The 15959-nt window shown below is 31.1% G+C and overlaps 1 protein-coding gene across 7 annotated transcripts in view; it reads right to left on the bottom strand.

Annotated features, from left to right (window-relative positions):
* Positions 1-15959, bottom strand: part of LOC114124360 (protein Shroom) — a 165957-nt gene that overhangs the window by 95579 nt on the left and 54419 nt on the right. The window contains exon 1 of one of the 7 annotated variants that reach the window (XM_050201369.1): positions 944-1227. The exons of the other annotated variants lie outside the window; for them this stretch is intronic. The gene's annotated coding sequence lies outside the window, so the exon portion shown is untranslated. Of the gene's footprint in view, positions 1-943; positions 1228-15959 lie in introns of those variants that run through there. 7 annotated transcript variants of the gene reach the window in all.

Raw genomic sequence — 15959 nt, 5'->3', positions numbered from 1 at the left:
TAAATTAATTATTACATATTCGCCACGCTCGACGACATTAGTACATAATATATAGAGTATATGCAAGATACAACTGTATAAGATACGTAGAGAGACTAACTGATGGACTGCATGATCCGAACGAAAACAATGTATATTACCTAGCGCGGCAGGATCAAACCGACTGCCAAGTAAGTGATAGTATTATACATACGTAAAAAGTTAGCAAGTGTAGAAAAAACACATTATAAATCGTTTGGGTATAATATTATTATATTGGACATTTTGTCGCTCGAACGACAATAATATATATTATCATTATTAAAATCCCATGTACGAACAGCCGCGGCAAAATGTATACATAATATATAGGTATATACTATTTTATAGGTACGCACATTCTATGGAATAATAATGTACACACGTACTTAAATATTGACGAAACGACGTTTCGATAATAATTCTCCTCAAGAGAAGGTTACGAAAACAACGTGCGTCATTGTCTGGAGATTTTAACACACGCACATAACGTATCGTAATTTATCGTTCTGTATGACTAATCGATTTTGTCATAAAACCCGCGATCGTCGGGAACATAATATGTGGTCGCTCCGGCACACACACGCTACATACTCAAAGGATTCCGTTGTTCAGACGGATCTCGAGGCGGTGACCGCGGTCGTATGCGAGCCGGAGGAACAGAGGAATGCGGTTATTAGGCAAAACGGGACGAGAGGACGTTTGGAGAAAATGATAATTTAATGGGCGCACGCGTGCCGGCAGCGAGACTAATGCTAGGTATATATGCCTATATTAGATGTACGTACGGTCTCTATACCGACCCCGATCGACCGGGTTGATCGATCCGAGTCGATCGGACTTGGGTTTTTTAAAATCCAACGTCCGTCGTACAAACGATTATAAAAAAAAAGAAATAGCCAAAAACCGGACGCGGTTTGCTTACCTAAGATCTGCGGCCGTCCATGGCGCGGCAGCGGTGGGTTATCCAAAACACGTAGGTACACTTAGATATTTTGAAAAAAAAAAATTCTCAACTCGCGCACTCGAAACCCGCGGGGCGGCGATATCGCGATGAACGCGTGCGGACACTGTTTGCGCAGGCGACACCGAAGACGTGCAGGCGGACGGACGACGGCAACCGGTTCGCGCGCGGGGCGATCAGACGGTGGCGGCGAATGCGACGACGTGCTGACCGGACGTGACGACGCTCGTAACGAAACTGACTGTGCCGTCGTCGTCGCGTTGCTCGGTTTCAAACGCTCGCATATGTGTGCGTGTGTGTGTGTGCGCGCGCGCTATGTGGTGGTAATGGTGGTGGGTGCGCGCGCGCGTACGTATGTGCACCCGCCGCCGCCGAATGGCATACGTCGAACGGGCGGCGTGTGCCCCCGCACCATAATAATAATAATAATAATAATAATATTATTATTTAGGTATATATACATAATATTGTATTATTATAGTGCTGTCGAATACCTGTTGTGCGCGCGCGCTCGCTGGCGGTGAGCGGTGCTGCACAACGCGTGTACGCGCAACTCGCGAATATTATCGCCACCACCGCGGCGGCAGCGTTTACGCGCGCAGGTGCCGGTCGTTCGTCCTTGCGGTCGGCCTAGGCCGACCCTCCGCCCGTCACGCGACAAAAAATCGGTCGCCATACACCACGGCGCGCGGTCTCCTCCGGCGGACCACCCCTTTTCAGCCGTTTCACTCCGGCAAACGTTTTTGAGAATATTCGAATGAATTCCGATCTCGGTTTGCGCGTTTAAAAGGCTCGGTTGGATACCTAATGCCATTTTGTGGAGAAAAAATTTAAGATAAATGATTTCGTTTTGTTTAGTGTCCGTGCGGCGGCCGCGGCGTGCCTAAAGAAAAGTTCACGGTGGTCCACTGGTATTTTTTCACGGTCGTTATTTTTGGGACGATGTGCATCGATATAATATAGATATACAAGCAAAAACACCTGCAGCTCAGCAGTGTAGATGTTGTGATTTTCGATTTTGAGTAGCTTAATCGTTGTAGTAATAATATGATATTATATGATAGAGTTTAAGAATGCGAAATCAAATCCAAATATATGATATACCAACGCTAAGCGCGAATCGCAATGTTCGGTCAATACCATAGTTGTAAGTTTGTACGCTCAAATGCTCAATTCAGTATTAATCTTTTATTATTTTGTAATATATAGAGGCTATAGATTGCTAGAATAGACTTCTATACTTGTTGACTGTATAGACGCAACGATTATTAGGAATAATGCAAATTCAGTGTAAATAATAACATGTACTTGTACTTTGACATCATCGCGTGAATAATGTTAACAAATTCTTTAGTAAGTATGTTTTATTGTTTTAATATTATAATAAATGATAAAACATTATTTTATTTTTTTCAATTGTCCTAATAATATTAGTTTTATATAATTGTTTGAATGTTTGAATAAAATATACTTATCAAGTATTTATCAATTCTCCGAAGACTAATACTCCTCAAATGTACACATACGGTAACGTATAAGATATCACTAATCGGTAAACGTTTACTTAAACTTTGATTTTACTTTTATTCTCTAAAAAGCAAACATGAGATATGTATTTTTAAGATCCACTATGATTTGTTTTTTATAGGTCAAAGTCTAAATAGTAAAGAAATCCAGGTACCAGGTTTCTATCTATGACTATAAATATTGATATATTTAAATATAATTAAGCAATACACTATGTGTAACAAAACCAATAATCCTGACTCATTTCACGGCAATCGACGCTATAACAACAAAACACCATTTTTTTCTTACTTTCTATTCCATTAGTTCAGATGTAAATTATTGTAATATACCTACTGCGATAAAAAAATAAAATAAAATATACTTTAACATAGACGACAATATAATATGTGAGCACAAAAGAAAAAATAACACAACATTATAGTTGGAACATAATATGAATATAAATACAAAAAGGTACCTATGTAAAACATTATACTTTAAGTTGGTTAATAAACTTATATATAAATACATTATAATATAACAAGATAAGAATAACTAAATAGTACCTATGTACTATGTACTATCTGGTATTACTTTAATATGCCTATAGTAAAAATAATATATTTTTATGTACACCCATCAAAAAATAGAAAACAACGTTTCTAGAAGAGGTCACGTTTACTTGATTGGCTTCAATTGACTAAAACGTTTACAATACAACAAATGTATATTCAATGCTCGTGTCTGTTACACAAATCTCAATTATTTTGAGATGAGTCAAAAGAATTATATGCCATTTATGTACAACTTCTGTTCCATATTGTTCATTGTTCGAATAATGAGAATTGATACAACTGTTGACGAGATTATAATTAGCTTCATAAATATAACCTATTGCAATACAATAATGTATAATATCCAAAATTATCACACATAATGGGTGAGTTGAGACCGATACTGATTGTTAAATTTTATACCACAGTACCAGTGACATTAGAATCGCGACTATACACGCAAGTATACTGTATACAATAAATAACCAATGAATTAGCTGGTATCACAACACGGAAATGATTTTTACGCAAAATATTTTAAGAGTATAACTACACAGAGAACCCGAGAACCGTTGAACGAGTTTCGTTATGACAACTGAAAAGATGCCAGAAATTAGTGAGCAGATATGCAGCCAAAACATATTGTATAAACTATAAATAATAAATTTAATATTATATTATATAACATAATGACTGTTCATGTGATTACGTTATGAAAACAGTGAGTGTTACTTCGTATAGATATTTTATTTGTGTTTTATTGTCTAATATTTTAAAAAATGGTGGGCTTAAAATATTTGGATTGGGTTTTGTTCTAATAAAAGGCAAAGTGGAATAAGTGGATAATTAATTATTATTATTGTATTATAAGTTAACATAGTATGAATGTAAAACAGTGCACATGTTTTTTAAAATACTTTGTCGGATTTGTGATTAATGAATAGGTTCCATCAAAACTACGATTAACAAAATCTATAGTATAATATTATTTATACTTATACCATATCTCATCCTATACAATACGTATATAAGTAACTTAATTAATAAAAAACAATTTTAATTTAAAAATGTATTAATAGATTCAAAAATGTAATCTAAGAACCATATGACAATATTGATTCAAGTATATCGATAAACTAGATTCCCCGTTTATTTAAACAACCATTTAATGTGTCTACTTAATTAGAAAATCTACGTAAAACGCCTAAAAATAAACGTTCGTATAAATTTGAAGCAACAAAATTATAGTGACATTTGATGTATTTAAATTTTAAATTAAATAAATGTATTTTGTTTAAGAGTTGAGAAAAAATCAAAAATATTAGTGTCATTATCATATCCCGCATCTCGTCCATATAGCATATAAATACTACATTATCACTTAAATTATGATTGTAAATAATTATTATTTCATAGATATATGACGTAATGAACTTTATAGCCTGTACTATTACGCACTGATTAAAGTAGGTTTCAAATTTATTGTGGACTGTGGTTCTCTGGAGTAATAATTGCTGTATAATGTATATATATTGTAACGCATAGATGATTTGTATTATGCGCCTTATTATAACAACCATTTCATATTAATTAATGAGAATTAGGACAAAACATTAAAATTCATAACCACAGTCCACAAGTAATGTGAAATGCTCTTACTAGTCTTACGTTATTATATTATACAGTGCAATTATAATTTTGTAATTCAGACATTTTAATTTGTAGTATTGTATACATAATATCCGTAATGTTACAATTAAAAATAATAATGTTTTCCAAATTTAAAATCCGCTATATTAATTGGAAGTACGATACTATTTTAGTACTAATTTAATGTTTAAAATTATAGTCATTTTTAAAACATGGTAACATATTCACTCAGAATTTTAAATTTAAACCTCAGTGGCATAATCTTATACTTATATGAAACAGTGCGACATGCGGAAAATTATTTTTTAATTTAATTTCATAAAAGCTCCTTTACAATATAGAATATTCGTATTATATTCATTAAGTACATTTTTATTTAGGCACGGTTTTATTGATAAGACCTAACTATAATTTACAATGCAGATTAAAGTTAGTATAGTGTACAATATGTTTATTCAGTAATTAGAATTACTTCTAATAGACTTAATTATACCTATACATAGATTATTTATATTTTTTAACATAGTAAATATTCATTCAACTTTGTACCAATTAAATATTATGCGCATAATAGACGTCCGAAGAATTTTTAAAAATCATATTAAAAATATTTAAACTAGACATAACGAATAAATTAAAAGTAATTGGTTTGGAGTATTTGGAACGATCGAATATGTTGTGTAATCGAACCCTCACGCGGTGTACATTTCTAAATAGGTTTATACATGATCGAAACCGGGATTTCTAGAAAAGCGCCTCAACCTACGTAAAAAAATACTGTTCGACTTATGATAATTTTTTGTTTTTATCGTAATCATATTTCGAGTGTATAATGTTATAATCTAGATTATATTCAGAGCCCGTTAACTACAATATTTTTCTCTTGGTGAAAAAACGTGAACACCATCATAATATGCATATTATTTAGGTAGGTACACGACGCGCCCAATATAAAAATATAATATTATGACGAGTATAGGGATATAGGTATAGATTCACTATAGTGAATCGTAGAGACGTAAAGTAATAATAACAACAGTTATATGTATTTGAAAAAATAAAAAAATAATAATCGCGAAGTATATTTTTAATTCAAAAACGGCTTATAAAATTGGAGTTTAAAAAAATATTTAGCGCATACGAGGCGTTATTACCTTTAATAATATTTATTACGAGTATAAATAATTGAATAACTCGTTATATTATACTCGGATTCGAACAAGTCCAACGGTGCAAACGAAAAAAAAAGAAAAAAGTCATTGCCATATCCACTTGCATATAATAATACATTTATACATACAGAACATCACTATGCACATACTAACAATAGGTAATCGAATCACAAATAATACTTTGAAAATAAAAAGATCGATTGAAAATATTTTGATTTCACATGATTATACTAAATTCAATTCACGGCCACTATAGTGGGTAGTAACTATAGTAAATAATAATTCTGTATAAAGAATTATACATTAACAATGCATGAATAAGTAAATATACAAGAGGGTGGCTAAAGGTGCATTTACAATTTTAATTTACATAATGTTACATAAAATGAAAAATAAAATAAAATAGTCGTCTTCATCAGTCAATAGTAGTTTATGTTTAACACTCGATTTGGGTCTACCGTAATATAAGTACTGAATACATGCATAATGCATACCTTAATGTAGATATCATGTGCGAGGAACACAATAATCAACCGTATAGATAAAAGATAACACCTATTGACAAATGACGATTATCTGAACATACGCAACGTGTCTATTAAAATACACATATACTATTACAAATAAATTCACAGTTACGACATGACTAAGCAGCTAATAATAATCATAATGATTTATATTCATTAAGCATATTGGGTATATATATATTATATAACAAAACGCAAGCTTAGAATTTGTAAGGGTTTTGGTTTCTAAATGTCAGCTAACAAATCGCAAAATATCGTGGGATTACGCATAATGCTATACTTAGCGTATCGCATTATATACGGTACTTTAGGCACTTATATACAGTTCTACCAAATCATCATAATTAACTGTTTTTGTTAAGTACACTTAATAATATTATTAATTAAATATTGCCAAGCTCACAATTGCACCAGCTACTGCAATTTAATATAGATATAGAAAATATATTTTAATTTATTGGTACTAGGTAGGTAACCCAAGAATGCGGACTAATACCTATTGGCCATTATTTATTGATTTTTTTTTTGTCATGATATATTAATTTGTTATTAAATAATAAATACTCCCGTCCGATATGTCCGGTTGCAGCTTGAACCCGTTTCAACAAATAAATAAATTTATACGTGCACGGAAACGAATAGCAGTGCTGCAATAAAATTCTAAAATAATCATATTATAATATGATCCCCGTCATCTAGAACTGTTCACAATTGCATTGATATACTCAGCAAAATACTCAACTCGTTTCGTAGTCGTGAATATAATGAATAAATTATTAGCCGAGTGTAAAGTACAAAATAACGAATTCATTAATAATAATATAATATATGACGTGACTTTAATTAACTTTTATTAACTAACATAGGTGCTCCGAATAAGAATTTTATTATAGTTGAGTAAAAGTATACGAATAGTGTTCTTATTACTGAATAATATTAGCAAATAACACCGAAAATAATATAGATTTTAAAGTATTATCAAACATGTATTCATGTATGTAAGTATCAAGTTATAATTTATACTAATATATTTATTTTATGCTGTATTGATTCAATTTAATGCTCGATCAAAAATCTTGAATACTTATAGAAGAACCCTCATCAGTTATTTTTATACAAATATAAAAATACATAATAAATTTAAATTTTTACAAAATTTAATAATTCGAAAAAACGATCTAAGTTATTTTATTCTAATTATTGTTGTAACATCTATTTATTTATTATAATTAATAATAACTATTATATTATAAATATAAATTATAAAAACATGATGCTTAGAAATAGTGGCTATCAGACGTCTTCAAAAACATTTTACATTGTATATACCTACACTGATTTATCATTAAATTTAGATTTAACACATCCATTTTTTGAATAATCTACTCAATGACGATGCATTCATTCGATACCTACTGCAGGCTACTATATAGCAGACCGATTTCTTCAGTTTTTTCATAAAATTGAGTACTCATTTATCTTTTTAGTAGTATCTATACTGTTTTACTAAGATTTTGCAAAAGTGTTTTTTAAACTTCATATCATTTTTCTTAAGTATTTTTTTATTACTATTAACATACACATTTTTGTGGCCCATGATATAAACGCGAATTCAGGATGCTGCAGAGAATGCAGAGGCACTATCCAATTGCCCGAGGTACACACGCGAATACGGCAATTAATATTATCATTATCAATATTTTCGTTAGCTACTGTTACGACATAATTGTTTCGTGGCGAAGAGGATATCACAACGTAAAATGTATAACAAACAATCGCATTATTATTGTTATTATACATTTGAAATGCATCCGTATATATATATATATATATTATAGGTATATAGGTTATTATTATATTTCATGGACGTACAACAGAGAATTATTATTTTCTTAGCTTTCCGGTTTTGTGAAAGTGTCGATAGTCAAGTAAATGATAGTATTTTTACCGATTTTTATAACGGATACAATATATATTATTACGGGAGGGCAACGTAATTGTTCTCAGATGAGTTAAAATAAATATGTATACATATAATTAGAGGTATATACTATGTAGGTGCCCAATAACAACAGGCACGAGTTACATAAAAAAAAAAATATATATATATGTATTGAATAGGTACGAGTATATGCTTTTTGTTCGTACCGTAGGTAGAGGAGCACGTGTATATATATTTGTGTATTATGTATATATACTATATAGTTCTCGACATCCGCTTGGTTATAATGCCTACTTGTAATATTATTATTTTATTATATTATACGTCCTAGCATATTAACGTAGGTAATAATAATAATATTAGTGAAAATGGAATCTGTGTCAGCATTGAAATTCTTATCGAAATACCCACAAATACGTGAATTACGCAATAAATTTTAGAAGTTAAACCAAAAATTGTAACAATGGTAGATACAAGGTACTTATACTCAAAATATGTGCAGTAGTCTATAATCTACTAGGTATACGTATTATCTATCTAATTTAACTGTCATTTTTAACGACGGACAATCGTATACCCGATACGACGAAAGAAATTTTCAACTGAAAATGTGCGTTATTATAGAATCGATACAGGATAAAATATACATGATATGACGCGCACAAGATAGGTTATTCGTTGTTATATGGTTTTGGCACGATCCTACAGTAGTTGTTGAAATTCCCAAGATGTGACAGATAAATAATAATATAATATCATGTACAGAATGTATTATGCCATTTTTGTCACCGTAAATCCCATTACATAATAAAGTAATAACGATTTTTAAAATTTTACTTTGGATATTTAATTTAACATAAATAAAATTTAACACTGTAACAGTGTAGTTATTGAATTTACAACCTAATATAACATGGATGGAAAACTCTTACGGTTTTTAAATGAGCCATTTTTAAAACTTAAAAGTCCAGTCTCGAATGCCTGTGCTACATTGTATTCGAATCACTCTTTTAAATATAAAATGTTTTAAAACGTAACGTGGCTCGGATAAAAAAAAACGTATGAAAGTGCACCCGTCGCTGTAATTAGGAAACGAGATGTATTATGATTCATAATGTATGTGGTATGTCCATAACTTTTGATATCATCACCGCTGTTGTTATAATGTAGTCAAAAACAAAATTTTTTTGCGTTTATCATGTGCTGTTAAAAATAACTTAAGATAATTCAGGAGAAACAGGTTTTGATATGAACGTACAACAGAAATCATAATTTGATCTGCCCGCATTTTTTAACCAAGATAATATTATGATGTACGCGAATATTATTTTTGATTAAATTCCACTGGAGCACTAAAACAGCTAAAACAGCTATGTTCCTGATATAAGACGTATAATAATAATATTGTATTATAATGTTACTGGCTACTGCTGTTAATATAATAGTAATAACAACAACACACACACTTGTTTATAATGCCATAGCGAGTAATATCATGTTATGTTTAATGTATATCATATTATTGTGTTTAAGTGGAAACGTTTATGTATCTTTCGATTAAGACGGGCTTTATTACGTAATATTATTTTATTGACCATCTCAAAAAAAATGTATTAGCCATGCTGTTTATGTCTGTTTATTATAATATATATCCATCCAGTTTTAGTTATCTATCTTCGTTCAACCCACGAGTTTAATAATAATATTATAAATATTCGCAAAAATAATACAAATTTTAGACTACTGGTATATATGCTATATATATTATATTATATTATGTAGTATTCACGCGAAACCACTTATTAAATGACGGTAATTTTGTGTACGATGAAGATAATTCAAGCATATAATATAATACATAGAAACTGGCTTCGAGATTGTTTTTATAACACATATATATGTATATAAGTACATACAATATATTAATATAGACTATTCATAATTCGTGTATAATGTTATATTATACCACGCATATTTCATACGTATTATATGTAATTAATTATTTGTTTATACGTTAGATAATAAAATAAGTACGTGGTCGTGAAAAACATATGTAATAAAAAGAATATTAAAGTATATGATAAAAAATCATTTGGTAAAAATTCGCGTGGTAGGTATCTAGGACTTACGTTTTTTCAATCAACTCGTGATATTCGAAATGTTTGATATATATTGTCACTAATATTGTTTACGGTTAGAAAATCAAACAATAAATATGCAATAAGGCGAGAATAAAAAATATACTCTCCTCATTACGGTTCCTATATTGATCAAATATAGTTCTGAGTGAATATGCGGATGATATAATGTTTATGATATATGTACATCGTGACTGATATGCGAATAACGAACGACTCACGGAAATGGACGAACGAGGTGTGACGCAACAATGATTTGTGATTTGTATGCAATATATGTGTTTAATAGTTTGATTTGAGGTATAGAATAATGCGATTTAGATCTTGTAAAAAAAAAATTTAAAAATCGAAATTTTATAGTGAACCTAGTTTCATGAAGTTCACTTAAAAATTAAAGTATAAGAGAACACAGATAATGTTCTTACCTTTAAGTGTGACAATACATCATTTCACCGACCAGTGTAACATTTAAACTAGACACACAAAATTGATTCTACAGAACGAAAATTTGCCATGTTGTTTGTAAAAATGTAAGATAGAGACAATATTATGTGGGTTTAGCCGTTTAGCGTCTTCTATTAAGGCTACGAGACTATACGATAGATACACTTAGGTTATAGCGATGTAATAACTAATTTTATTTTATATTAAATTGCACCCATAAACAGTAAAATTATTTGTCACTCCGTCAACTTATATAAGTAATATGTTTATATTATTATTTTTTAAGAGCTTTAGATCTAAATTTGACATAACTTATATAACTGTTACATATGCAATAATTATTAATAATACAATATTATTATTTTGTAATATTATACCCACGGTTATATCAATAAACTATACATGGAGTTTGTTATACTTAACTATTTTATGGTGTGTATTATATAAATAAAATGTCAATAACCTTCTAAAAAATTTGTCATTGGAGTTTAGTTTACCGAATGCATATATATTGTTATAAATATTCATTGTATATATTATTAAGAGTCGCATCAACTGTCAACAATCCAATATTATAATATATTATGTATTTGTAGAAATATGCGATACCTAATAAATCCACGATTCGGGTAAAACAAGTATAATATATACACTATTACAGTATATGGTATGTCTAACTGTGACATCACCGTATCTAAATTTGAAACAAAAACATTTCTATATAAAGCAATAATATATATTCTGAAAAATGCTGATGAGTTAAAACAAAACGAAATATTATTGAATGAAACATATATAGTTTGTTGAATTTTAAGTATGTAATACATTTTTCGATTCTGCAATAATTCATATGCGGATGGGTAAACATATACTATACATCATTATTATGATTAAGCGTTACTTTCCGAACATGTAGTACAATAATAACAATAAAACTCAATAAACGATATTTACAACTTGCAGGGAATAAATTAATAATCACAGCCTTATGTTACGTGGATAGCAATTATTTTGAGAAAACCGTCTGTTGACACAAGCTGCCAACACATACATAACAGAAAAGACAATAATAAATTCGTAAGTTTACGTCACACGGAATTAGTTGTTTTTTGTCGTTTTCAATTTTTATTTTCCAAGTAGGCACCTCTTTAATCAATATTTAATAATAAAAACTACATATACACTGTACATTGTAATAGGAGACGATAAAATACATATAAAAACAGGTATATACATATATATTTATGAACCTCATCGTTATTAATAACGATGATAATAAATAAATAATAGGTGATACGTCTTCATCATTCGTGTATATACTCAGTTATTATATGGGTTATGGGTAGGTAGGTGCGAGTTATAGTTGGTACTCGATTTTCTTATTTTCCTTTTGGAAAAGTCTCACGCGTACGCGGAGAAAGGCTTTACGCCCGTGTAACACGATGGGTTTTCGCAAAGAACGAACAAATAATAATACAACAATATAATGATAATAATAATAAACAATATAAGACACGTTGTATCACGATAGGAGAGTAATATCCGCGGTGCGGGCGGGGGAGGGGCGCACGCGAGTGGTTTCGCGTTCATAGAAAGCGTTTTTCAGCGGGCCGATATAATAATATTTGCTATACGTTACGTTGTTAGTACTTGGCGCCACGGCGCGACGACGGTGTCGGCGTCGTTTATAAATCGTCGCAATATTATTGTAGTCATATAGATGCATTACATTTTATTAAATACGTATATATCATATACGTATAATGTACGTATATAAGTGGTACGTCGGAAATCGGAATGATTGTTGTCACTGGCTTGAAAACAAACAATGGTCGATTTCGAGACTCGGTCGGTCCTCGCGTTATGTATAATATACTCATAAGACAATATTATAACACTGTTATATTATTGCTCGCCTCCTATACGCGTGCGCGAGAGAGTAACGAGTACCGAGTGTGTAATAAATATTGATACAAACTCGCTCGCACTTTATCTGTATGTAAATACAAAATAATATTATAATATTATCACAAACCAAACACGTATTCCGAGGTATTTGACGCCGTTATCGCGTTTTAAAAACAATGATATAGTGGCCGGAGCCCCCCCGATTACGCTCGTTGCGACGACCTGCATTACGGGGCGACAACGGGTTTTGCAATCGCAAAACAAAAAACCAAGTCCCAAAACGAAATAGGAGAGACAGACAGAGATAGAGACAAATAAACTATAATAGTATAATGCACACACAACAATAATGATAATAGTACAATATGCGCACGTTGACCGATTTCGAACGGCTTGTTCGTTTTTTTTTTCATAATGGTACGCAAAACCATATGTGCCGCGATTTCCTTCCATAATGCACACACATACACACACACTCAACAAACTCATATATATATATATATATATATATTGTATTATTGTGTTATACTTTGCAAATTGTGTGGACAATATAAAATATTATAATGTGTTGCGTGTGCGATGACGACCTCGAAACGCGGACCCGACGACGCGTCGACTATATAATACGTATATAATAATAATATGTGGTTCGTTATCGGACGTGACGGCGTTAGCTACCGCCGCAGCAGCCCGCGGTGTTTGTTAAGTAAATGGATAATACTACATGTTAGTTTGTTACTTATTTAAATTATTACTGTTACGATACGTATGTTTTACTTGTAGGATTTACAAGTTTTAAAAGTGCTAAAGCCCCTGTATATACTGATATCGATTATACTTTTATTGAATCTTCGTTTTCAAAAACTACGAAACCCTTTAAAGTTGGATGTATTCAAGTTTTAACTCGAGTTTTGAGTGTTGAATAGATTTAGCTACTATCACACGTGACACGTGTCAACGTTTATTATAGATAAACGGTAAATGATCAGATTATATTGTATTATTATCTATTCTCGTTGACTCCGCAGACTTCTGCGGCAAATCTGACCGGCAGAAACGGTTTGACACAGACAGTATTAATTAAACCGGAATTCGTACCGCAGATACCCACCAACGATCGTTTCATTAAGATTTTATAATAATAATAATATGCTCTTTCTTTACTCCGTTTCTTTGTTTACTGTCATTAAGCTCAACGATTTGTCATTGCATTCCATTTTTTTTACCCTTCCAGAAGTCTTAAGCTCATTGTATTATATTTATACATGTATACAAACATCTTTAATTACGCCCTATTTTCCTTTATATTTTCCAATAGTTAGAAGGTCAAACAAGATAAATTCTCGGTAAACATTTCAACGTACTTCTCTTAATTGCTGTTTCGAGTAATAATAATAATAATAATATAAGTCTGTGCATTCCGGTCGTGTACATCGCTAAGTGGCGATATATGGCGTCTGTTGTCCGGAAATAATAATATACGATTCTCCGCGTATTTATAATCATTCGATAACTCTGCAGAAGCAGTTTTCTCGTTATCACATATTTTATCTCTTCGAACCAAACGGTAATAGTATATTATGACTTTCCTTTCGAACGTTATTAACATTTTTTATTTGTTTTTTATCACCTATAGCTGTCTCATGCTCACGCAGCAACACTATCAGTATAAATAGTATAATATTATAGGACCTGTAGTCACACCATGTACAGCGCATTATCTACGATCGGCGTGATCGATACCGATCTTTATTCGGTTATAATGTTATGCCCTTATTATAGGCCAGAATCGTCTGCACTTCCTTTGTCAATATTGAACATGGTATTTATTTCTCGCCGTTTTCTTTACTTTATATATGGGTAACTTTATCATACGGTAAGTATCATAATATAGGTACTTAATAGTTAGAATTGAAGTTCTCATTTACTATGTGTATCGTCGTACACATAATAAATGTATTATAACTCTTGGTATCATCAATTTTTATTAATATGTTAAATACGGAGATTATTTATTAAACGACTATGGAAATTTAAAATCCATAAATTCAATTAAATTCAATAAGTATAATTGGTAAAACGTTATTTTGTAAATGTTTGATACAACTATGTGAACACATAATTTAGAGACTAGACTTAAATGAAAACAACTCATACATAATATACTCGATAGAATTTGTAAACCGTGAAATACACAACACGTTTGCAGGATGGGTATATTTTTAAATATTATGTAGGTGACTGAAGTCGGTTTCACAGCTATGTCATCTATTGTGTATTTGTGTCGTGTTCACAAGTTCAATCTTCCCGGCGGATCATGGTTAATTACTGTTACCATCATGATTGAAACGGTCAATCAGAATACGATAAGTGTCACACAACACAACAGACATTTAAGATATAGTTATGAACTCTACTTGATGTAAGTCTTACCTTATTTCATAAGGTATCTTTAGAAAAAATACGCTTTGTTTAGTGTGTTTACACTGTATAGTAACGTTCAAAAAAAAATATTTCTCTGGATTGTGATGCTTAAACGCGCGGTTTGATCAAGAATCGAACGACATGCGACGGACGTAGAGAAAACCGACCGACGACGACCATTTTCACAAGACATTACAAAAAAAATAAAAGTTATCACTTATCACTGATGTTATCATCTGCGAGTTATACGCGAACAGTATACAAATTTATTGTGCGGGTTACTTCAACTTAACGCTTAGTTTTATACCATCGTCATATACGTCGTATATGACGAGCCGCAGGCTTATACAATTTCTTTGGATTTCGCCGACGAATTGCATCTACGGAAAGTAGCCGCCAAAAACCCATATCAATATTTACTAAGATTCATCGTTACAGTTTATAATCGTGTGGAAAACAAACTAAATTATACGTAGGTATATTAAACATATTAAAATGCAATTATGAGTAGGTATGTATTATAATATAATCTTAGAAATCCCTTCCATCAAGAAATTGTTCCACTTCAATTGTAATAGTACAGAATACAGATACGTGTAATCATGCACTTTATTGATTTTATAATTAATTTTACCTATACATTTGTATAAAGGTATTTCATTTGTTGTAAACAATTGAAAAATATTTGGCGTTTATGTTTTATATTTTC

The sequence above is a fragment of the Aphis gossypii genome, chromosome 2 (assembly GCF_020184175.1).
Source record: "Aphis gossypii isolate Hap1 chromosome 2, ASM2018417v2, whole genome shotgun sequence".
Classification (NCBI taxonomy): Eukaryota; Metazoa; Arthropoda; class Insecta; order Hemiptera; family Aphididae; genus Aphis; species Aphis gossypii.
The sequence above is the reverse complement of the archived record's forward strand: the minus strand, read 5'-3'. Positions and strand labels throughout refer to the sequence as shown.